This window comes from Phalangium opilio, unplaced genomic scaffold, assembly GCF_054372755.1.
Source record: "Phalangium opilio isolate 3A_F unplaced genomic scaffold, DU_Popi_V2 ptg000009l_1, whole genome shotgun sequence".
NCBI lineage: Eukaryota > Metazoa > Arthropoda > Arachnida > Opiliones > Phalangiidae > Phalangium > Phalangium opilio.
The window spans coordinates 13,727,835-13,747,500 of record NW_028324146.1 but is presented as its reverse complement, the minus strand read 5'-3'; the positions used below and the strand labels follow the sequence as shown (position 1 = coordinate 13,747,500).

At 38.1% G+C, this 19,666-nt stretch overlaps 5 non-coding genes and 52 pseudogenes across 5 annotated transcripts; all 57 read right to left on the bottom strand.

Annotated features, from left to right (window-relative positions):
- Window positions 1–134: 134 nt before the first annotated feature.
- On the bottom strand, window positions 135–253 carry LOC149716351 (5S ribosomal RNA; annotated as a pseudogene).
- A 361-nt stretch (window positions 254–614) lies between these two features.
- Window positions 615–733, bottom strand: LOC149716350 (5S ribosomal RNA; annotated as a pseudogene).
- A 362-nt stretch (window positions 734–1,095) lies between these two features.
- On the bottom strand, window positions 1,096–1,214 carry LOC149716349 (5S ribosomal RNA; annotated as a pseudogene).
- A 123-nt stretch (window positions 1,215–1,337) lies between these two features.
- Window positions 1,338–1,440, bottom strand: LOC149716348 (5S ribosomal RNA; annotated as a pseudogene).
- Window positions 1,441–1,577: 137 nt separating this feature from the next.
- On the bottom strand, window positions 1,578–1,696 carry LOC149716347 (5S ribosomal RNA; annotated as a pseudogene).
- A 137-nt stretch (window positions 1,697–1,833) lies between these two features.
- Window positions 1,834–1,952, bottom strand: LOC149716346 (5S ribosomal RNA; annotated as a pseudogene).
- A 122-nt stretch (window positions 1,953–2,074) lies between these two features.
- On the bottom strand, window positions 2,075–2,193 carry LOC149716345 (5S ribosomal RNA; annotated as a pseudogene).
- A 362-nt stretch (window positions 2,194–2,555) lies between these two features.
- Window positions 2,556–2,674, bottom strand: LOC149716344 (5S ribosomal RNA; annotated as a pseudogene).
- A 137-nt stretch (window positions 2,675–2,811) lies between these two features.
- On the bottom strand, window positions 2,812–2,930 carry LOC149716343 (5S ribosomal RNA; annotated as a pseudogene).
- A 121-nt stretch (window positions 2,931–3,051) lies between these two features.
- On the bottom strand, window positions 3,052–3,154 carry LOC149716342 (5S ribosomal RNA; annotated as a pseudogene).
- Window positions 3,155–3,771: 617 nt separating this feature from the next.
- Window positions 3,772–3,890, bottom strand: LOC149716341 (5S ribosomal RNA; annotated as a pseudogene).
- Window positions 3,891–4,012: 122 nt separating this feature from the next.
- LOC149716340 (5S ribosomal RNA) lies at window positions 4,013–4,131 on the bottom strand (annotated as a pseudogene).
- Window positions 4,132–4,254: 123 nt separating this feature from the next.
- On the bottom strand, window positions 4,255–4,357 carry LOC149716339 (5S ribosomal RNA; annotated as a pseudogene).
- Window positions 4,358–4,734: 377 nt separating this feature from the next.
- Window positions 4,735–4,853, bottom strand: LOC149716338 (5S ribosomal RNA; annotated as a pseudogene).
- A 122-nt stretch (window positions 4,854–4,975) lies between these two features.
- Window positions 4,976–5,094, bottom strand: LOC149716337 (5S ribosomal RNA; annotated as a pseudogene).
- A 362-nt stretch (window positions 5,095–5,456) lies between these two features.
- Window positions 5,457–5,575, bottom strand: LOC149716336 (5S ribosomal RNA; annotated as a pseudogene).
- A 136-nt stretch (window positions 5,576–5,711) lies between these two features.
- LOC149716335 (5S ribosomal RNA) lies at window positions 5,712–5,830 on the bottom strand (annotated as a pseudogene).
- A 121-nt stretch (window positions 5,831–5,951) lies between these two features.
- On the bottom strand, window positions 5,952–6,054 carry LOC149716334 (5S ribosomal RNA; annotated as a pseudogene).
- A 617-nt stretch (window positions 6,055–6,671) lies between these two features.
- Window positions 6,672–6,790, bottom strand: LOC149716333 (5S ribosomal RNA; annotated as a pseudogene).
- Window positions 6,791–6,912: 122 nt separating this feature from the next.
- Window positions 6,913–7,031, bottom strand: LOC149716332 (5S ribosomal RNA; annotated as a pseudogene).
- A 123-nt stretch (window positions 7,032–7,154) lies between these two features.
- Window positions 7,155–7,257, bottom strand: LOC149716331 (5S ribosomal RNA; annotated as a pseudogene).
- A 138-nt stretch (window positions 7,258–7,395) lies between these two features.
- Window positions 7,396–7,514, bottom strand: LOC149716330 (5S ribosomal RNA; annotated as a pseudogene).
- A 137-nt stretch (window positions 7,515–7,651) lies between these two features.
- Window positions 7,652–7,770, bottom strand: LOC149716329 (5S ribosomal RNA; annotated as a pseudogene).
- A 362-nt stretch (window positions 7,771–8,132) lies between these two features.
- LOC149716328 (5S ribosomal RNA) lies at window positions 8,133–8,251 on the bottom strand (annotated as a pseudogene).
- Window positions 8,252–8,611: 360 nt separating this feature from the next.
- On the bottom strand, window positions 8,612–8,730 carry LOC149716327 (5S ribosomal RNA; annotated as a pseudogene).
- A 122-nt stretch (window positions 8,731–8,852) lies between these two features.
- Window positions 8,853–8,971, bottom strand: LOC149716326 (5S ribosomal RNA; annotated as a pseudogene).
- A 122-nt stretch (window positions 8,972–9,093) lies between these two features.
- On the bottom strand, window positions 9,094–9,212 carry LOC149716325 (5S ribosomal RNA; annotated as a pseudogene).
- Window positions 9,213–9,575: 363 nt separating this feature from the next.
- Window positions 9,576–9,694, bottom strand: LOC149716324 (5S ribosomal RNA; annotated as a pseudogene).
- A 122-nt stretch (window positions 9,695–9,816) lies between these two features.
- On the bottom strand, window positions 9,817–9,935 carry LOC149716323 (5S ribosomal RNA; annotated as a pseudogene).
- A 123-nt stretch (window positions 9,936–10,058) lies between these two features.
- Window positions 10,059–10,161, bottom strand: LOC149716322 (5S ribosomal RNA; annotated as a pseudogene).
- Window positions 10,162–10,296: 135 nt separating this feature from the next.
- Window positions 10,297–10,415, bottom strand: LOC149716321 (5S ribosomal RNA; annotated as a pseudogene).
- Window positions 10,416–10,778: 363 nt separating this feature from the next.
- LOC149716320 (5S ribosomal RNA) lies at window positions 10,779–10,897 on the bottom strand (annotated as a pseudogene).
- Window positions 10,898–11,019: 122 nt separating this feature from the next.
- LOC149716319 (5S ribosomal RNA) lies at window positions 11,020–11,138 on the bottom strand (annotated as a pseudogene).
- A 123-nt stretch (window positions 11,139–11,261) lies between these two features.
- On the bottom strand, window positions 11,262–11,364 carry LOC149716318 (5S ribosomal RNA; annotated as a pseudogene).
- A 135-nt stretch (window positions 11,365–11,499) lies between these two features.
- On the bottom strand, window positions 11,500–11,618 carry LOC149716317 (5S ribosomal RNA; annotated as a pseudogene).
- A 122-nt stretch (window positions 11,619–11,740) lies between these two features.
- Window positions 11,741–11,859, bottom strand: LOC149716316 (5S ribosomal RNA; annotated as a pseudogene).
- Window positions 11,860–12,222: 363 nt separating this feature from the next.
- Window positions 12,223–12,341, bottom strand: LOC149716315 (5S ribosomal RNA; annotated as a pseudogene).
- Window positions 12,342–12,463: 122 nt separating this feature from the next.
- Window positions 12,464–12,582, bottom strand: LOC149716314 (5S ribosomal RNA; annotated as a pseudogene).
- A 123-nt stretch (window positions 12,583–12,705) lies between these two features.
- Window positions 12,706–12,808, bottom strand: LOC149716313 (5S ribosomal RNA; annotated as a pseudogene).
- A 2,273-nt stretch (window positions 12,809–15,081) lies between these two features.
- LOC149716312 (5S ribosomal RNA) lies at window positions 15,082–15,200 on the bottom strand. Its single transcript, XR_016374241.1, has one exon. It is a non-coding gene; the product is annotated as a 5S ribosomal RNA (ribosomal RNA).
- Window positions 15,201–15,334: 134 nt separating this feature from the next.
- LOC149716311 (5S ribosomal RNA) lies at window positions 15,335–15,453 on the bottom strand. Its single transcript, XR_016374217.1, has one exon. It is a non-coding gene; the product is annotated as a 5S ribosomal RNA (ribosomal RNA).
- Window positions 15,454–15,575: 122 nt separating this feature from the next.
- LOC149716310 (5S ribosomal RNA) lies at window positions 15,576–15,678 on the bottom strand (annotated as a pseudogene).
- A 137-nt stretch (window positions 15,679–15,815) lies between these two features.
- On the bottom strand, window positions 15,816–15,934 carry LOC149716309 (5S ribosomal RNA; annotated as a pseudogene).
- A 134-nt stretch (window positions 15,935–16,068) lies between these two features.
- Window positions 16,069–16,186, bottom strand: LOC149716308 (5S ribosomal RNA; annotated as a pseudogene).
- A 136-nt stretch (window positions 16,187–16,322) lies between these two features.
- On the bottom strand, window positions 16,323–16,441 carry LOC149716307 (5S ribosomal RNA). The gene has a single exon (XR_016374215.1). It is a non-coding gene; the product is annotated as a 5S ribosomal RNA (ribosomal RNA).
- A 136-nt stretch (window positions 16,442–16,577) lies between these two features.
- LOC149716306 (5S ribosomal RNA) lies at window positions 16,578–16,695 on the bottom strand. The gene has a single exon (XR_016374302.1). It is a non-coding gene; the product is annotated as a 5S ribosomal RNA (ribosomal RNA).
- Window positions 16,696–16,832: 137 nt separating this feature from the next.
- On the bottom strand, window positions 16,833–16,951 carry LOC149716305 (5S ribosomal RNA; annotated as a pseudogene).
- Window positions 16,952–17,085: 134 nt separating this feature from the next.
- Window positions 17,086–17,204, bottom strand: LOC149716304 (5S ribosomal RNA; annotated as a pseudogene).
- A 122-nt stretch (window positions 17,205–17,326) lies between these two features.
- Window positions 17,327–17,429, bottom strand: LOC149716303 (5S ribosomal RNA; annotated as a pseudogene).
- Window positions 17,430–17,566: 137 nt separating this feature from the next.
- LOC149716302 (5S ribosomal RNA) lies at window positions 17,567–17,685 on the bottom strand (annotated as a pseudogene).
- Window positions 17,686–18,046: 361 nt separating this feature from the next.
- On the bottom strand, window positions 18,047–18,165 carry LOC149716301 (5S ribosomal RNA). Its single transcript, XR_016374214.1, has one exon. It is a non-coding gene; the product is annotated as a 5S ribosomal RNA (ribosomal RNA).
- A 133-nt stretch (window positions 18,166–18,298) lies between these two features.
- Window positions 18,299–18,416, bottom strand: LOC149716300 (5S ribosomal RNA; annotated as a pseudogene).
- A 137-nt stretch (window positions 18,417–18,553) lies between these two features.
- Window positions 18,554–18,672, bottom strand: LOC149716299 (5S ribosomal RNA; annotated as a pseudogene).
- A 134-nt stretch (window positions 18,673–18,806) lies between these two features.
- Window positions 18,807–18,925, bottom strand: LOC149716298 (5S ribosomal RNA; annotated as a pseudogene).
- Window positions 18,926–19,047: 122 nt separating this feature from the next.
- On the bottom strand, window positions 19,048–19,150 carry LOC149716297 (5S ribosomal RNA; annotated as a pseudogene).
- A 137-nt stretch (window positions 19,151–19,287) lies between these two features.
- LOC149716296 (5S ribosomal RNA) lies at window positions 19,288–19,406 on the bottom strand (annotated as a pseudogene).
- Window positions 19,407–19,528: 122 nt separating this feature from the next.
- LOC149716295 (5S ribosomal RNA) lies at window positions 19,529–19,631 on the bottom strand (annotated as a pseudogene).
- Window positions 19,632–19,666: the final 35 nt, after the last annotated feature.

Sequence of the window (19,666 nt, the reverse complement as noted above, 5' to 3'; positions counted from 1 at the left end):
AGTGCTAGTTAATAATTCGAATTTAAATTAAGTGAGACAAATTAACCTTCATCATTTTAAAACAATAACAAAAAGAAAACCTGTTTGCTTTTTACATATCTATTAAAATTTAAAAGAGGAAAAAAAAGTGAAAAAGCCAACGCCACGCAGTGTTCCTAAGTGGTCTCCCTCCCAAGTAATGACTGCGCTCGACGCTGCTTAACTTCGGTTATCGGACGAGAACCGGTGTATTCAGCGTGATATGGCCGTTGCCGAGAGTGCTAGTTAATAATTTTAATTTAATTAACTTTCATCTTTATAAAACAATAACAAAAAGAAGATATGTTTGCTTTTTTCATATCGGGTGGAATTTAAAAGAGGAAACAAAAGTGAAAAAGCCAACGGCACGCAGTATTCCCAAGTACTGACTGCGCTCGACGCTGCTAACGTCGGCGGTCGGACGAGAACCGGTGTTCTCAGCGTGATATGGCCGTTGCCGAGAGTGCTAGATAATAATTCGAATTTAAATTAAGTGAGACAAATTAACCTTCATCATTTTAAAACAATAACAAAAAGAAAACCTGTTTGCTTTTTACATATCTATTAAAATTTAAAAGAGGAAAAAAAAGTGAAAAAGCCAACGGCACGCAGTGTTCCTAAGTGGTCTCCCTCCCAAGTAAAGACTGCGCTCGACGCTGCTTAACTTCGGTTATCGGACGAGAACCGGTCCATTCAGCGTGATATGGCCGTTGCCGAGAATGCTAGTTAATAATTTGAATTTAATTAACTTTCTTCTTTATAAAACAATAACAAAAAGAAGATATGTTTGCTTTTTTCATATCTGGTGGAATTTAAAAGAGGAAACAAAAGTGAAAAAGCAAACGGCACGCAGTATTCCCAAGTACTGTATGCGCTCGACGCTGCTTTACTTCGGTGATCGGACGTGAACCGGTGTTTTCAGCGTGATATGGCCGTTGCCGAGAGTGCTAGTTAATAATTTGGATTTAAATTAAGTGAGACAAATTAACCTTCATCATTTTAAAACAATAACAAAACGAAAACGTGTTTGCTTTTTTCATATCTATTAAAATTTAAAAGAGGAAAAAAAAGTGAAAAAGCCAACGGCACGCAGTGTTCCTAAGTGGTCTCCCTCTCAAGTAGTGACTGCGCTCGACGCTGCTTAAATTCGGTTATCGGACGAGAACCGGAGTATTCAGCGTGATATGGCCGTTGCCGAGAGTGCTAGTTAATAATTTGAATTTAATTAACTTTCATCTTTATAAAACAATAACAAAAAAGAAGATATGTTTGCTTTTTTCTTATCTGGTGGAATTTAAAAGAGGAAACAAAAGTGAAAAAGCAAACGGCACGCAGTATTCCCAAGTACTGTATGCGCTCGACGCTGCTTAACTTCGGTGATCGGACGTGAACCGGTGTTTTCAGCGTGATATGGCCGTTGCCGAGAGTGCTAGTTAATAATTCGAATTTAAATTAAGTGAGACAAATTAACCTTCATCATTTGAAACAATAACAAAAAGAAAACATGTTTGCTTTTTTCATATCTATTAAAATTTAAAAGAGGAAAAAAAAAACGAAAAAGCCAAGGGCACGCAGTGTTCCTAAGTGGTCTCCCTCCCAAGTAGTGACTGCGCTCGACGCTGCTTAACTTCGGTTATCGGACGTGAACCGGTGTTTTCAGCGTGATATGGCCGTTGCCGAGAGTGCTAGTTAATAATTCGAATTTAAATTAAGTGAGACAAATTAACCTTCATCATTTTAAAACAATAACAAAAAGAAAACGTGTTTGCTTTTTTCATATCTATTAAAATTTAAAAGAGGAAAAAAAAGTGAAAAAGCCAACGGCACGCAGTGTTCCTAAGTGGTCTCCCTCCCAAGTACTGACTGCGCTCGACGCTTCTTAACTTCGGTTATCGGACGAGAACCGGTGTATTCAGCGTGTTATGGCCGTTGCCGAGAGTGCTAGTTAATAATTTGAATTAAATTAACTTTCATCTTTATAAAACAATAACAAAAAGAAAACCTGTTTGCTTTTTACATATCTATTAAAATTTAAAAGAGGAAAAAAAAGTGAAAAAGCCAACGGCACGCAGTGTTCCTAAGTGGTCTCCCTCCCAAGTAATGACTGCGCTCGACGCTGCTTAACTTCGGTTATCGGACGAGAACCGGTGCATTCAGCGTGATATGGCCGTTGCCGAGAATGCTAGTTAATAATTTGAATTTAATTAACTTTCTTCTTTATAAAACAATAACAAAAAGAAGATATGTTTGCTTTTTTCATATCTGGTGGAATTTAAAAGAGGAAACAAAAGTGAAAAAGCAAACGGCACGCAGTATTCCCAAGTACTGTATGCGCTCGACGCTGGTTTACTTCGGTGATCGGACGTGAACCGGTGTTTTCAGCGTGATATGGCCGTTGCCGAGAGTGCTAGTTAATAATTCGGATTTAAATTAAGTGAGACAAATTAACCTTCATCATTTTAAAACAATAACAAAACGAAAACGTGTTTGCTTTTTTCATATCTATTAAAATTTAAAAGAGGAAAAAAAAGTGAAAAAGCCAAGGGCACGCAGTGTTCCTAAGTGGTCTCCCTCCCAAGTAGTGACTGCGCTCGACGCTGCTTAACTTCGGTTATCGGACGTGAACCGGTGTTTTCAGCGTGATATGGCCGTTGCCGAGAGTGCTAAATAATAATTCGAATTTAAATTAAGTGAGACAAATTAACCTTCATCATTTTAAAACAATAACAAAAAGAAAACGTGTTTGCTTTTTTCATATCTATTAAAATTTAAAAGAGGAAAAAAAAGTGAAAAAGCCAACGGCACGCAGTGTTCTTAAGTGGTCTCGCTCCCAAGTAGTGACTGCGCTCGACGCTGCTTAACTTCGGTTATCGGACGAGAACCGGAGTATTCAGCGTGATATGGCCGTTGCCGAGAGTGCTAGTTAATAATTTGAATTTAATTAACTTTCATCATTATAAAACAATAACAAAAAGAAGATATGTTTGCTTTTTTCATATCGGGTGGAATTTAAAAGAGGAAACAAAAGGGAAAAACCAACGGCACGCAGTATTCCCAAGTACTGTATGCGCTCGACGCTGCTTAACTTCGGTGATCGGACGAGAACCGGTGTTTTCAGCGTGATATGACCGTTGCCGAGAGTGCTAGTTATTAATTCGAATTTAAATTAAGTGAGACAAATTAACCTTCATCTTTATAAAACAATAGCAAAAAGAAGATACGTTTGCCTTTTTCATATCTATTGTAATTTAAAAGAGGAAACAAAAGTGAAAAAGCCAATGGCACGCAGTATACCCAAGTACTGTATGCGCTCGACGCTGCTTAACTTCGGTGATCGGACGTGAACCCGTGTTTTCAGCGTGATATGGCCGTTGCCGAGAGTGCTAGTTAATAATTCGAATTTAAATTAAGTGAGACAAATTAACCTTCATCATTTTAAAACAATAACAAAAAGAAAACATGTTTGCTTTTTTCATATCTATTGTAATTTAAAAGAGGAAACAAAAGTGAAAAAGCCAATGGCACGCAGTATACCCAAGTACTGTATGCGCTCGACGCTGCTTAACTTCGGTGATCGGACGTGAACCCGTGTTTTCAGCGTGATATGGCCGTTGCCGAGAGTGCTAGTTAATAATTCGAATTTAAATTAAGTGAGACAAATTAACCTTCATCATTTTAAAACAATAACAAAAAGAAAACATGTTTGCTTTTTTCATATCTATTAAAATTTAAAAGAGGAAAAAAAAGTGAAAAAGCCAACGGCACGCAGTGTTCCTAAGTGGTCTCCCTCCCAAGTACTGACTGCGCTCGACGCTTCTTAACTTCGGTTATCGGACGAGAACCGGTGTATTCAGCGTGATATGGCCGTTGCCGAGAGTGCTAGTTAATAATTTGAATTAAATTAACTTTCATCTTTATAAAACAATAACAAAAAGAAGATATGTTTGCTTTTTTCATATCTGGTGGAATTTAAAAGAGGAAACAAAAGTGAAAAAGCCAACGGCACGCAGTGTTCTTAAGTGGTCTCGCTCCCAAGTAGTGACTGCGCTCGACGCTGCCTAACTTCGGTTATCGGACGAGAACCGGAGTATTCAGCGTGATATGGCCGTTGCCGAGAGTGCTAGTTAATAATTTGAATTTAATTAACTTTCATCTTTATAAAACAATAACAAAAAAGAAGATATGTTTGCTTTTTTCATATCTGGTGGAATTTAAAAGAGGAAACAAAAGTGAAAAAGCTAACGGCACGCAGTATTCCCAAGTACTGTATGCGCTCGACGCTGCTTAACTTCGGTGATCGGACGTGAACCGGTGTTTTCAGCGTGATATGGCCGTTGCCGAGAGTGCTAGTTAATAATTCGAATTTAAATTAAGTGAGACAAATTAACCTTCATCTTTATAAAACAATAACAAAAAGAAGATACGTTTGCCTTTTTCATATCTATTGTAATTTAAAAGAGGAAACAAAAGTGAAAAAGCCAATGGCACGCAGTATACCCAAGTACTGTATGCGCTCGACGCTGCTTAACTTCGGTGATCGGACGTGAACCCGTGTTTTCAGCGTGATATGGCCGTTGCCGAGAGTGCTAGTTAATAATTCGAATTTAAATTAAGTGAGACAAATTAACCTTTATCATTTTAAAACAATAACAAAAAGAAAACATGTTTGCTTTTTTCATATCTATTAAAATTTAAAAGAGGAAAAAAAAGTGAAAAAGCCAACGGCACGCAGTGTTCCTAAGTGGTCTCCCTCCCAAGTACTGACTGCGCTCGACGCTTCTTAACTTCGGTTATCGGACGAGAACCGGTGTATTCAGCGTGTTATGGCCGTTGCCGAGAGTGCTAGTTAATAATTTGAATTAAATTAACTTTCATCTTTATAAAACAATAACAAAAAGAAAACCTGTTTGCTTTTTACATATCTATTAAAATTTAAAAGAGGAAAAAAAAGTGAAAAAGCCACCGGCACGCAGTGTTCCTAAGTGGTCTCCCTCCCAAGTAATGACTGCGCTCGACGCTGCTTAACTTCGGTTATCGGACGAGAACCGGTGCATTCAGCGTGATATGGCCGTTGCCGAGAATGCTAGTTAATAATTTGAATTTAATTAACTTTCTTCTTTATAAAACAATAACAAAAAGAAGATATGTTTGCTTTTTTCATATCTGGTGGAATTTAAAAGAGGAAACAAAAGTGAAAAAGCAAACGGCACGCAGTATTCCCAAGTACTGTATGCGCTCGACGCTGCTTTACTTCGGTGATCGGACGTGAACCGGTGTTTTCAGCGTGATATGGCCGTTGCCGAGAGTGCTAGTTAATAATTCGGATTTAAATTAAGTGAGACAAATTAACCTTCATCATTTTAAAACAATAACAAAACGAAAACGTGTTTGCTTTTTTCATATCTATTAAAATTTAAAAGAGGAAAAAAAAGTGAAAAAGCCAAGGGCACGCAGTGTTCCTAAGTGGTCTCCCTCCCAAGTAGTGACTGCGCTCGACGCTGCTTAACTTCGGTTATCGGACGTGAACCGGTGTTTTCAGCGTGATATGGCCGTTGCCGAGAGTGCTAGTTAATAATTCGGATTTAAATTAAGTGAGACAAATTAACCTTCATCATTTTAAAACAATAACAAAACGAAAACGTGTTTGCTTTTTTCATATCTATTAAAATTTAAAAGAGGAAAAAAAGTGAAAAAGCCAACGGCACGCAGTGTTCTTAAGTGGTCTCGCTCCCAAGTAGTGACTGCGCTCGACGCTGCTTAACTTCGGTTATCGGACGAGAACCGGAGTATTCAGCGTGATATGGCCGTTGCCGAGAGTGCTAGTTAATAATTTGAATTTAATTAACTTTCATCATTATAAAACAATAACAAAAAGAAGATATGTTTGCTTTTTTCATATCGGGTGGAATTTAAAAGAGGAAACAAAAGGGAAAAACCAACGGCACGCAGTATTCCCAAGTACTGTATGCGCTCGACGCTGCTTAACTTCGGTGATCGGACGAGAACCGGTGTTTTCAGCGTGATATGACCGTTGCCGAGAGTGCTAGTTATTAATTCGAATTTAAATTAAGTGAGACAAATTAACCTTCATCTTTATAAAACAATAGCAAAAAGAAGATACGTTTGCCTTTTTCATATCTATTGTAATTTAAAAGAGGAAACAAAAGTGAAAAAGCCAATGGCACGCAGTATACCCAAGTACTGTATGCGCTCGACGCTGCTTAACTTCGGTGATCGGACGTGAACCCGTGTTTTCAGCGTGATATGGCCGTTGCCGAGAGTGCTAGTTAATAATTCGGATTTAAATTAAGTGAGACAAATTAACCTTCATCATTTTAAAACAATAACAAAAAGAAAACATGTTTGCTTTTTTCATATCTATTGTAATTTAAAAGAGGAAACAAAAGTGAAAAAGCCAATGGCACGCAGTATACCCAAGTACTGTATGCGCTCGACGCTGCTTAACTTCGGTGATCGGACGTGAACCCGTGTTTTCAGCGTGATATGGCCGTTGCCGAGAGTGCTAGTTAATAATTCGAATTTAAATTAAGTGAGACAAATTAACCTTCATCATTTTAAAACAATAACAAAAAGAAAACATGTTTGCTTTTTTCATATCTATTAAAATTTAAAAGAGGAAAAAAAAGTGAAAAAGCCAACGGCACGCAGTGTTCCTAAGTGGTCTCCCTCCCAAGTACTGACTGCGCTCGACGCTTCTTAACATCGGTTATCGGACGAGAACCGGTGTATTCAGCGTGTTATGGCCGTTGCCGAGAGTGCTAGTTAATAATTTGAATTAAATTAACTTTCATCTTTATAAAACAATAACAAAAAGAAGATATGTTTGCTTTTTTCATATCTGGTGGAATTTAAAAGAGGAAACAAAAGTGAAAAAGCCAACGGCACGCAGTGTTCTTAAGTGGTCTCGCTCCCAAGTAGTGACTGCGCTCGACGCTGCCTAACTTCGGTTATCGGACGAGAACCGGAGTATTCAGCGTGATATGGCCGTTGCCGAGAGTGCTAGTTAATAATCTGAATTTAATTAACTTTCATCTTTATAAAACAATAACAAAAAAGAAGATATGTTTGCTTTTTTCATATCTGGTGGAATTTAAAAGAGGAAACAAAAGTGAAAAAGCTAACGGCACGCAGTATTCCCAAGTACTGTATGCGCTCGACGCTGCTTAACTTCGGTGATCGGACGTGAACCGGTGTTTTCAGCGTGATATGGCCGTTGCCGAGAGTGCTAGTTAATAATTCGAATTTAAATTAAGTGAGACAAATTAACCTTCATCATTTTAAAACAATAACAAAAAGAAAACCTGTTTGCTTTTTACATATCTATTAAAATTTAAAAGAGGAAAAAAAAAGTGAAAAAGCCAAGGGCACGCAGTGTTCCTAAGTGGTCTCCCTCCCAAGTAGTGACTGCGCTCGACGCTGCTTAACTTCGGTTATCGGACGTGAACCGGTGTTTTCAGAGTGATATGGCCGTTGCCGAGAGTGCTAGTTAATAATTCGAATTTAAATTAAGTGAGACAAATTAACCTTCATCATTTTAAAACAATAACAAAAAGAAAACCTGTTTGCTTTTTACATATCTATTAAAATTTAAAAGAGGAAAAAAAAGTGAAAAAGCCAACGGCACGCAGTGTTCCTAAGTGGTCTCCCTCCCAAGTAATGACTGCGCTCGGCGCTGCTTAACTTCGGTTATCGGACGAGACCCGGTGTATTCAGCGTGATATGGCCGTTGCCGAGAATGCTAGTTAATAATTTGAATTTAATTTACTTTCTTCTTTATAAAACAATAACAAAAAGAAGATATGTTTGCTTTTTTCATATCTGGTGGAATTTAAAAGAGGAAACAAAAGTGAAAAAGCAAACGGCACGCAGTATTCCCAAGTACTGTATGCGCTCGACGCTGCTTTACTTCGGTGATCGGACGTGAACCGGTGTTTTCAGCGTGATATGGCCGTTGCCGAGAGTGCTAGTTAATAATTCGAATTTAAATTAAGTGTGACAAATTAACCTTCATCATTTTAAAACAATAACAAAAAGAAAACGTGTTTGCTTTTTTCATATCTATTAAAATTTAAAAGAGGAAAAAAAAGTGAAAAAGCCAACGGCACGCAGTGTTCCTAAGTGGTCTCCCTCCCAAGTAATGACTGCGCTCGGCGCTGCTTAACTTCGGTTATCGGACGAGACCCGGTGTATTCAGCGTGATATGGCCGTTGCCGAGAATGCTAGTTAATAATTTGAATTTAATTAACTTTCTTCTATATAAAACAATAACAAAAAGAAGATATGTTTGCTTTTTTCATATCTGGTGGAATTTAAAAGAGGAAACAAAAGTGAAAAAGCAAACGGCACGCAGTATTCCCAAGTACTGTATGCGCTCGACGCTGCTTTACTTCGGTGATCGGACGTGAACCGGTGTTTTCAGCGTGATATGGCCGTTGCCGAGAGTGCTAGTTAATAATTCGAATTTAAATTAAGTGAGACAAATTAACATTCATCATTTTAAGACAATAACAAAAAGAAAACGTGTTTGCTTTTTTCATATCTATTAAAATTTAAAAGAGGAAAAAAGTGAAAAAGCCAACGGCACGCAGTGTTCTTAAGTGGTCTCGCTCCCAAGTAGTGACTGCGCTCGACGCTGCTTAACTTCGGTTATCGGACTAGAACCGGAGTATTCAGCGTGATATGGCCGTTGTCGAGAGTGCTAGTTAATAATTTGAATTAAATTAACTTTCATCTTTATAAAACAATAACAAAAAGAAGATATGTTTGCTTTTTTCATATCTGGTGGAATTTAAAAGAGGAAACAAAAGTGAAAAAGCCAACGGCACGCAGTGTTCTTAAGTGGTCTCGCTCCCAAGTAGTGACTGCGCTCGACGCTGCTTAACTTCGGTCATCGGACGAGAACAGGAGTATTCAGCGTGATATGGCCGTTGCCGAGAGTGCTAGTTAATAATTTGAATTTAATTAACTTTCATCTTTATAAAACAATAACAAAAAGAAGATATGTTTGCTTTTTTCATATCTGGTGGAATTTAAAAGAGGAAACAAAAGTGAAAAAGCCAACGGCACGCAGTGTTCTTAAGTGGTCTCGCTCCCAAGTAGTGACTGCGCTCGACGCTGCTTAACTTCGGTTATCGGACGAGAACCGGAGTATTCAGCGTGATATGGCCGTTGCCGAGAGTGCTAGTTAATAATTTGAATTTAATTAACTTTCATCTTTATAAAACAATAACAAAAAAGAAGATATGTTTGCTTTTTTCATATCTGGTGGAATTTAAAAGAGGAAACAAAAGTGAAAAAGCAAACGGCACGCAGTATTCCCAAGTACTGTATGCGCTTGACGCTGCTTAACTTCGGTGATCGGACGTGAACCAGTGTTTTCAGCGTGATATGGCCGTTGCCGAGAGTGCTAGTTAATAATTCGAATTTAAATTAAGTGAGACAAATTAACTTTCATCATTTTAAGACAATAACAAAAAGAAAACGTGTTTGCTTTTTTCATATCTATTAAAATTTAAAAGAGGAAAAAAAAGTGAAAAAGCCAACGGCACGCAGTGTTCTTAAGTGGTCTCGCTCCCAAGTAGTGACTGCGCTCGACGCTGCTTAACTTCGGTTATCGGACTAGAACCGGAGTATTCAGCGTGATATGGCCGTTGTCGAGAGTGCTAGTTAATAATTTGAATTAAATTAACTTTCATCTTTATAAAACAATAACAAAAAGAAGATATGTTTGCTTTTTTCATATCTGGTGGAATTTAAAAGAGGAAACAAAAGTGAAAAAGCCAACGGCACGCAGTGTTCTTAAGTGGTCTCGCTCCCAAGTAGTGACTGCGCTCGACGCTGCTTAACTTCGGTTATCGGACGAGAACCGGAGTATTCAGCGTGATATGGCCGTTGCCGAGAGTGCTAGTTAATAATTTGAATTTAATTAACTTTCATCTTTATAAAACAATAACAAAAAAGAAGATATGTTTGCTTTTTTCATATCTGGTGGAATTTAAAAGAGGAAACAAAAGTGAAAAAGCAAACGGCACGCAGTATTCCCAAGTACTGTATGCGCTCGACGCTGCTTAACTTCGGTGATCGGACGTGAACCGGTGTTTTCAGCGTGATATGGCCGTTGCCGAGAGTGCTAGTTAATAATTCGAATTTAAATTAAGTGAGACAAATTAACCTTCATCATTTTAAAACAATAACAAAAAGAAAACGTGTTTGCTTTTTTCATATCTATTAAAATTTAAAAGAGGAAAAAAGTGAAAAAGCCAACGGCACGCAGTGTTCCTAAGTGGTCTCCCTCCCAAGTAGTGACTGCGCTCGACGCTGCTTAACTTCGGTTATCGGACGAGAACCGGAGTATTCAGCGTGATATGGCCGTTGCCGAGAGTGCTAGTTAATAATTTGAATTTAATTAACTTTCATCTTTATAAAACAATAACAAAAAAGAAGATATGTTTGCTTTTTTCATATCTGGTGGAATTTAAAAGAGGAAACAAAAGTGAAAAAGCAAACGGCACGCAGTATTCCCAAGTACTGTATGCGCTTGACGCTGCTTAACTTCGGTGATCGGACGTGAACCAGTGTTTTCAGCGTGATATGGCCGTTGCCGAGAGTGCTAGTTAATAATTCGAATTTAAATTAAGTGAGACAAATTAACTTTCATCATTTTAAGACAATAACAAAAAGAAAACGTGTTTGCTTTTTTCATATCTATTAAAATTTAAAAGAGGAAAAAAAAGTGAAAAAGCCAACGGCACGCAGTGTTCTTAAGTGGTCTCGCTCCCAAGTAGTGACTGCGCTCGACGCTGCTTAACTTCGGTTATCGGACTAGAACCGGAGTATTCAGCGTGATATGGCCGTTGTCGAGAGTGCTAGTTAATAATTTGAATTAAATTAACTTTCATCTTTATAAAACAATAACAAAAAGAAGATATGTTTGCTTTTTTCATATCTGGTGGAATTTAAAAGAGGAAACAAAAGTGAAAAAGCCAACGGCACGCAGTGTTCTTAAGTGGTCTCGCTCCCAAGTAGTGACTGCGCTCGACGCTGCTTAACTTCGGTTATCGGACGAGAACCGGAGTATTCAGCGTGATATGGCCGTTGCCGAGAGTGCTAGTTAATAATTTGAATTTAATTAACTTTCATCTTTATAAAACAATAACAAAAAAGAAGATATGTTTGCTTTTTTCATATCTGGTGGAATTTAAAAGAGGAAACAAAAGTGAAAAAGCAAACGGCACGCAGTATTCCCAAGTACTGTATGCGCTCGACGCTGCTTAACTTCGGTGATCGGACGTGAACCGGTGTTTTCAGCGTGATATGGCCGTTGCCGAGAGTGCTAGTTAATAATTCGAATTTAAATTAAGTGAGACAAATTAACCTTCATCATTTTAAAACAATAACAAAAAGAAAACGTGTTTGCTTTTTTCATATCTATTAAAATTTAAAAGAGGAAAAAAGTGAAAAAGCCAACGGCACGCAGTGTTCCTAAGTGGTCTCCCTCCCAAGTAGTGACTGCGCTCGACGCTGCTTAACTTCGGTTATCGGACGAGAACCGGTGTATTCAGCGTGATATGGCCGTTGACGAGAGTGCTAGTTAAAAATTTGAATTTAATTAACCTTCATCTTTATAAAACAATAACAAAAAGAAGATATGTTTGCTTTTTTCATGTCTGGTGGAATTTGAAAGAGGAAACAAAAGTGAAAAAGCCAACGGCACGCAGTGTTCTTAAGTGGTCTCGCTCCCAAGTAGTGACTGCGCTCGACGCTGCTTAACTTCGGTTATCGGACGAGAACCGGAGTATTCAGCGTGATATGGCCGTTGCCGAGAGTGCTAGTTAATAATTTGAATTTAATTAACTTTCATCTTTATAAAACAATAACAAAAAAGAAGATATGTTTGCTTTTTTCATATCTGGTGGAATTTAAAAGAGGAAACAAAAGTGAAAAAGCAAACGGCACGCAGTATTCCCAAGTACTGTATGCGCTCGACGCTGCTTAACTTCGGTGATCGGACGTGAACCGGTGTTTTCAGCGTGGTATGGCCGTTGCCGAGAGTGCTAGTTAATAATTCGAATTTAAATTAAGTGAGACAAATTAACTTTCATCATTTTAAGACAATAACAAAAAGAAAACGTGTTTGCTTTTTTCATATCTATTAAAATTTAAAAGAGGAAAAAAAAGTGAAAAAGCCAACGGCACGCAGTGTTCTTAAGTGGTCTCGCTCCCAAGTAGTGACTGCGCTCGACGCTGCTTAACTTCGGTTATCGGACTAGAACCGGAGTATTCAGCGTGATATGGCCGTTGTCGAGAGTGCTAGTTAATAATTTGAATTAAATTAACTTTCATCTTTATAAAACAATAACAAAAAGAAGATATGTTTGCTTTTTTCATATCTGGTGGAATTTAAAAGAGGAAACAAAAGTGAAAAAGCCAACGGCACGCAGTGTTCTTAAGTGGTCTCGCTCCCAAGTAGTGACTGCGCTCGACGCTGCTTAACTTCGGTTATCGGACGAGAACCGGAGTATTCAGCGTGATATGGCCGTTGCCGAGAGTGCTAGTTAATAATTTGAATTTAATTAACTTTCATCTTTATAAAACAATAACAAAAAAGAAGATATGTTTGCTTTTTTCATATCTGGTGGAATTTAAAAGAGGAAACAAAAGTGAAAAAGCAAACGGCACGCAGTATTCCCAAGTACTGTATGCGCTCGACGCTGCTTAACTTCGGTGATCGGACGTGAACCGGTGTTTTCAGCGTGATATGGCCGTTGCCGAGAGTGCTCGTTAATAATTTGAATTTAATTAACTTTCATCTTTATAAAACAATAACAAAAAAGAAGATATGTTTGCTTTTTTCATATCTGGTGGAATTTAAAAGAGGAAACAAAAGTGAAAAAGCAAACGGCACGCAGTATTCCCAAGTACTGTATGCGCTCGACGCTGCTTAACTTCGGTGATCGGACGTGAACCGGTGTTTTCAGGCTTTGGTCCCATTGAACCGAATTCCCATTCGACAGAAGGGGGGTTTTTTTGGGGTCCCATTCGACCGAACGTAGCCAAAGGTGCGGTTTTATTATAGTCCCATTGGACCGAAATTCTATTGAACTGGAAGAAGACATACTGTGTGGTTTTGCATTAAATATATTTTTAATTTCACAACTTATTATTGTTAAAATAAATGTGAGTTGAAAATGTATTACTGCACTTATTTAAACTACGTTTTAATTACGGCGAACCTCACCTACCCTAGCCTAACCTAACCTAACCAAACGTAACCTAACCTAACCTAACCTAACCCAACCCAACCCTGTTTGGAGGTAAAAAGATTATTTATATGAGTATTAAAAGCCCGCCTCTTACCACGAACAATTTATTAGCAATAATAGAAATATTTTGGAAAAGATGTCAGATAATTAATTGGAGAATATTTTGGAAAAGGTGGCAGCTAATTAATAGGAGAATATTTTGGAAAAGGTGGCAGCTAATTAATAGGAGAATATTTTGGAAAAGGTGGCAGCTAATTAATAGGAAAATCTTTTGGAAAAGGTGGCAGCTAATTAATAGGAGAATATTTTGGAAAAGGTGGCAGCTTATTAATAGGAAAATCTTTTGGAAAAGGTGGCAGCTAATTATTTGGAGAATGTTTTGGAAAAGGTTGCAGCTAATTAACAGGAGAATATTTTGGAAAAGGTGGCAGCTAATTAATAGGAGAATGTTTTAGAAAAGGTGGTAGCTAATTAAAAGGAGAATATTTTGGAAAAGGTGGTAGCTAGTTAAAAGGAGAATATTTTGGAAAATGTGGTAGCTAATTAAAAGGAGCATATTTTGGAAAAGGTGTCAACGAATTATTGGAATCAAACCAAACCAAACCTAAACTAACCTAACCTAACCTAACCTAACCTAACCTATACTAACCTAACCTAACCTATGCTAACCTAACTTAACCTATGCTAACCTAACTTAACCTAACCTAACCTAACCTAACCCAACCCACCCGAAACCAAAATATTAAAATTTTAATTTAAAATTTAAAGACATTGATGGAACTAGAACTACCATTAAGACTGTACTTCATTTTAAGCACAATATGTTTATTAATTCTATATATCTCTTGCCTTGAAAGGAATGAAAGTGAGCGTTTTAATTGGCCATATGTCTAATCAGCGCCACTAGCGGATGGTCTGAAAACTACTCCCATAGAGTCTAGGTATATTTAAGCGGGTTTGCAGAATTTCCGTCAGATGGCGCGGCGTTCGAGCCACCTGGCGGAAATTCTGCAAACCCGCTTAAATATACCTAGACTCTATGGGAGTAGTTTTCAGACCATACGCTAGTGGCGCTGATCAGGAATAAGGCTAATTAGTATCACGAAACATTTACTTTTAATATTACTAACATACCTTTCGGAGATTCGAACCAACAACCTATCGCTTCGCAGTCCAACATCGTATCCACTACACCACCGAATCGCTGACGGCTACAGTGTTTCAAGTTATATTCATGTATTTTTTAGGGGCATATTCGGACGATTGGGATTTCGGTCCATCGGGAATATAGCCATTGGGCTGGAAATCTAAAATCATTGCGGGATATTCGGTCGAATGGGATTTCGGTCCATTAGGAATTCGGTTGAAAGGAACGATACCGTTTTCAGCGTGATATGGCCGTTGCCGAGAGTGCTAGTTAATAATTCGAATTTAAATTAAGTGAGACAAATTAACCTTCATCATTTTAAAACAATAACAAAAAGAAAACGTGTTTGCTTTTTTCATATCTATTAAAATTTAAAAGAGGAAACAAAAGTGAAAAAGCAAACGGCACGCAGTATTCCTAAGTACTGTATGCGCTCGACGCTGCTTAACTTCGGTGATCCGACGAGAACCGGTGTTTTCAGCGTGATATGGCCGTTGCCGAGAGTGCTAGATTATAATTCGAATTTAAATTAAGTGAGACAAATTGACCATCTTTTTAAAACAATAACAAAAAGAAAATATGTTTGCTTTTTTCATATCTATAGGAATTTAAAAGAGGAAAAAAAAGTGAAAAAGCCAACGGCACGCAGTGTTCCTAAGTGGTCTCCCTCCCAAGTACTGACTGCGCTCGACGCTGCTTAACTTCGGTTATCGGACGAGAACCGGTGTTTTCAGCGTGATATGGCCGTTGCCGAGAGTGCTAGATTATAATTCGAATTTAAATTAAGTGAGACAAATTGACCATCTTTTTAAAACAATAACAAAAAGAAAATATGTTTGCTTTTTTCATATCTATAGGAATTTAAAAGAGGAAAAAAAAGTGAAAAAGCCAACGGCACGCAGTGTTCCTAAGTGGTCTCCCTCCCAAGTACTGACTGCGCTCGACGCTGCTTAACTTCGGTTATCGGACGAGAACCGGTGTTTCCAGCGTGATATGGCCGTTGCCGAGAGTGCTATTTAATAATTCGAAATTAATTAACCTTCATCTTTATAAATCAATAAGAAAAAGAAGATATGTTTGCTTTTTTCATATCTCATGGAATTTAAAAGAGGAAATAAAAGTGAAAAAGCCAACGGCACGCAAAGTTTCCAAGTACTGACTGCGCTCGACGCTGCTTAACTTCGGTGATCGGACGAGAACCGGTGTTTTCAGCGTGATATGGCCGTTGCCGAGAGTGCTAGATAATAATTCGAATTTATATTAAGTGAGACAAATTAACCATCATCTTTTTAAAACAATAACAAATAGAAAATATGTTTGCTTTTTTCATATCTATTGGAATTAAAAAGAGGAAAAAAAATTGAAAAAGCCAACGGCACGCAGTGTTCCTAAGTGGTCTCCCTCCCAAGTACTGACTGCGCTCGACGCTGCTTAACTTCGGTGATTCGACGCGAACCGGTGTTTTCAGCGTGATATGGCCGTTGCCGAGAGTGCTAGATAATAATTCGAATTTAAATTAAGTGAGACAGATTGACCATCTTTTTAAAACAATAACAAAAAGAAAATATGTTTGCTTTTTTCATATCTATAGGAATTTAAAAGAGGAAAAAAAAGTGAAAAACCCAACGGCACCCAGTTTTCCTAAGTGGTCTCCCTCCAAGTACTGACTGGGCTCGACGCTGCTTAACTTCGGTGATCCGACGAGAACCGGTGTTTTCAGCGTGATATGGCCGTTGCCGAGAGTGCTAGATAATAATTGGAATTTAAATTAAGTGAGACAAATTGACCTTCATCTTTTTAAAACAATAACAAAAAGAAAATGTGTTTGCTTTTTTCATATCTATAGGAATTTAAAAGAGGAAAAAAAGTGAAAAAGCCAACGGCACGCAGTGTTCCTAAGTGGCCTCCCTCCCAAGTACTGACTGCGCTCGACGCTGCTTAACTTCGGTTATCGGACGAGAACCGGTGTTTTCAGCGTGATATGGCCGTTGACGAGAGTGCTAGATAATAATTCGAATTTAAATTAAGTGAGACAAATTGACCTTCATCTTTTTAAAACAATAACAAAAAGAAAATATGTTTGCTTTTTTCATATCTATAGGAATTTAAAAGAGGAAAAAAAGTGAAAAAGCCAACGGCACGCAGTGTTCCTAAGTGGTCTCCTCCCAAGTACTGACTGCGCTCGACGCTGCTTAACTTCGGTGATCGGACGAGAACCGGTGTTTTCAGCGTGATATGGCCGTTGCCGAGAGTGCTATTTAATAATTCGAATTTAAATTAAGTGAGACAAATTAACCTTCATCTTTTTAAAACAATAACAAAAAGAAAATATGTTGGCTTTTTTCATATCTATTGGAATTTAAAATAGGAAAAAAAAGTGAAAAAGCCAACGGCGCGCAGTGCTCCTAAGTGGTCTCCCTCCCAAGTACTGACTGCGCTCGACGCTGCTTAACTTCGGTGATCTGACGAGAACCGGTGTTTTCAGCTTGATATGGCCGTTGCCGAGAGTGCTAGATAATAATTCGGATTTAAATTAAGTGAGACAAATTGACCATCTTTTTAAAACAATAACAAAAAGAAAATATGTTTGCTTTTTTCATATCTATAGGAATTTAAAAGAGGAAAAAAAAGTGAAAAAGCCAACGGCACGCAGTGTTCCTAAGTGGTCTCCCTCCCAAGTACTGACTGCGCTCGACGCTGCTGAACTTCGGTTATCGGACGAGAACCGGTGTTTCCAGCGTGATATGGCCGTTGCCGAGAGTGCTATTTAATAATTCGAATTTAATTAACCTTCATCTTTATAAATCAATAAGAAAAAGAAGATATGTTTGCTTTTTTCATATCTCATGGAATTTAAAAGAGGAAATAAAAGTGAAAAAGCCAACGGCACGCAAAGTTTCCAAGTACTGACTGCGCTCGACGCTGCTTAACTTCGGTGATCGGACGAGAACCGGTGTTTTCAGCGTGATATGGCCGTTGCCGAGAGTGCTAGATAATAATTCGAATTTAAATTAAGTGAGACAAATTAACCATCATCTTTTTAAAACAATAACAAAAAGAAAATATGTTTGCTTTTTTCATATCTATTGGAATTTAAAAGAGGAAAAAAAAGTGAAAAAGCCAACGGCACGCAGTGTTCCTAAGTGGTCTCCCTCCCAAGTACTGACTGCGCTCGACGCTGCTTAACTTCGGTGATTCGACGCGAACCGGTGTTTTCAGCGTGATATGGCCGTTGCCGAGAGTGCTATTTAATAATTTGAATTTAATTAACCTTCATCTTTATAAATCAATAAGAAAAAGAAGATACGTTTGCTTTTTTCATATCTGATGGAATTTAAAAGAGGAAATAAAAGTGAAAATGCCAACGCCACGCAAAGTTTCCAAGTACTGACTGCGCTCGACGCTGCTTAACTTCGGTGATCCGACGAGAACCGGTGTTTTCAGCGTGATATGGCCGTTGCCGAGAGTGCTAGATAATAATTCGAATTTAAATTAAGTGAGACAAATTGACCTTCATCTTTTTAAAACAATAACAAAAAGAAAATGTGTTTGCTTTTTTCATATCTATAGGAATTTAAAAGAGGAAAAAAAGTGAAAAAGCCAACGGCACGCAGTGTTCCTAAGTGGCCTCCCTCCCAAGTACTGACTGCGCTCGACGCTGCTTAACTTCGGTTATCGGACGAGAACCGGTGTTTTCAGCGTGATATGGCCGTTGACGAGAGTGCTAGATAATAATTCGAATTTAAATTAAGTGAGACAAATTGACCATCTTTTTAAAACAATAACAAAAAGAAAATATGTTTGCTTTTTTCATATCTATAGGAATTTAAAAGAGGAAAAAAAGTGAAAAAGCCAACGGCACGCAGTGTTCCTAAGTGGTCTCCTCCCAAGTACTGACTGCGTTCGACGCTGCTTAACTTCGGTGATCGGACGAGAACCGGTGTTTTCAGCGTGATATGGCCGTTGCCGAGAGTGCTATTTAATAATTCGAATTTAAATTAAGTGAGACAAATTAACCTTCATCTTTTTAAAACAATAACAAAAAGAAAATATGTTGGCTTTTTTCATATCTATTGGAATTTAAAATAGGAAAAAAAAGTGAAAAAGCCAACGGCGCGCAGTGCTCCTAAGTGGTCTCCCTCCCAAGTACTGACTGCGCTCGACGCTGCTTAACTTCGGTGATCTGACGAGAACCGGTGTTTTCAGCTTGATATGGCCGTTGCCGAGAGTGCTAGATAATAATTCGAATTTAAATTAAGTGAGACAAATTGACCATCTTTTTAAAACAATAACAAAAAGAAAATATGTTTGCTTTTTTCATATCTATAGGAATTTAAAAGAGGAAAAAAAAGTGAAAAAGCCAACGGCACGCAGTGTTCCTAAGTGGTCTCCCTCCCAAGTACTGACTGCGCTCGACGCTGCTGAACTTCGGTTATCGGACGAGAACCGGTGTTTCCAGCGTGATATGGCCGTTGCCGAGAGTGCTATTTAATAATTCGAATTTAATTAACCTTCATCTTTATAAATCAATAAGAAAAAGAAGATATGTTTGCTTTTTTCATATCTCATGGAATTTAAAAGAGGAAATAAAAGTGAAAAAGCCAACGGCACGCAAAGTTTCCAAGTACTGACTGCGCTCGACGCTGCTTAACTTCGGTGATCGGACGAGAACCGGTGTTTTCAGCGTGATATGGCCGTTGCCGAGAGTGCTAGATAATAATTCGAATTTAAATTAAGTGAGACAAATTAACCATCATCTTTTTAAAACAATAACAAAAAGAAAATATGTTTGCTTTTTTCATATCTATTGGAATTTAAAAGAGGAAAAAAAAGTGAAAAAGCCAACGGCACGCAGTGTTCCAAAGTGGTCTCCCTCCCAAGTACTGACTGCGCTCGACGCTGCTTAACTTCGGTGATCGGACGAGAACCGGTGTTTTCAAAGTGATATGGCCGTTGCCGAGAGTGCTATTTAATAATTCGAATTTAATTAACCTTCATCTTTATAAATCAATAAGAAAAAGAAGATATGTTTGCTTTTTTCATATCTCATGGAATTTAAAAGAGGAAATAAAAGTGAAAAAGCCAACGGCACGCAAAGTTTCCAAGTACTGACTGCGCTCGACGCTGCTTAACTTCGGTGATCGGACGAGAACCGGTGTTTTCAGCGTGATATGGCCGTTGCCGAGAGTGCTAGATAATAATTCGAATTTATATTAAG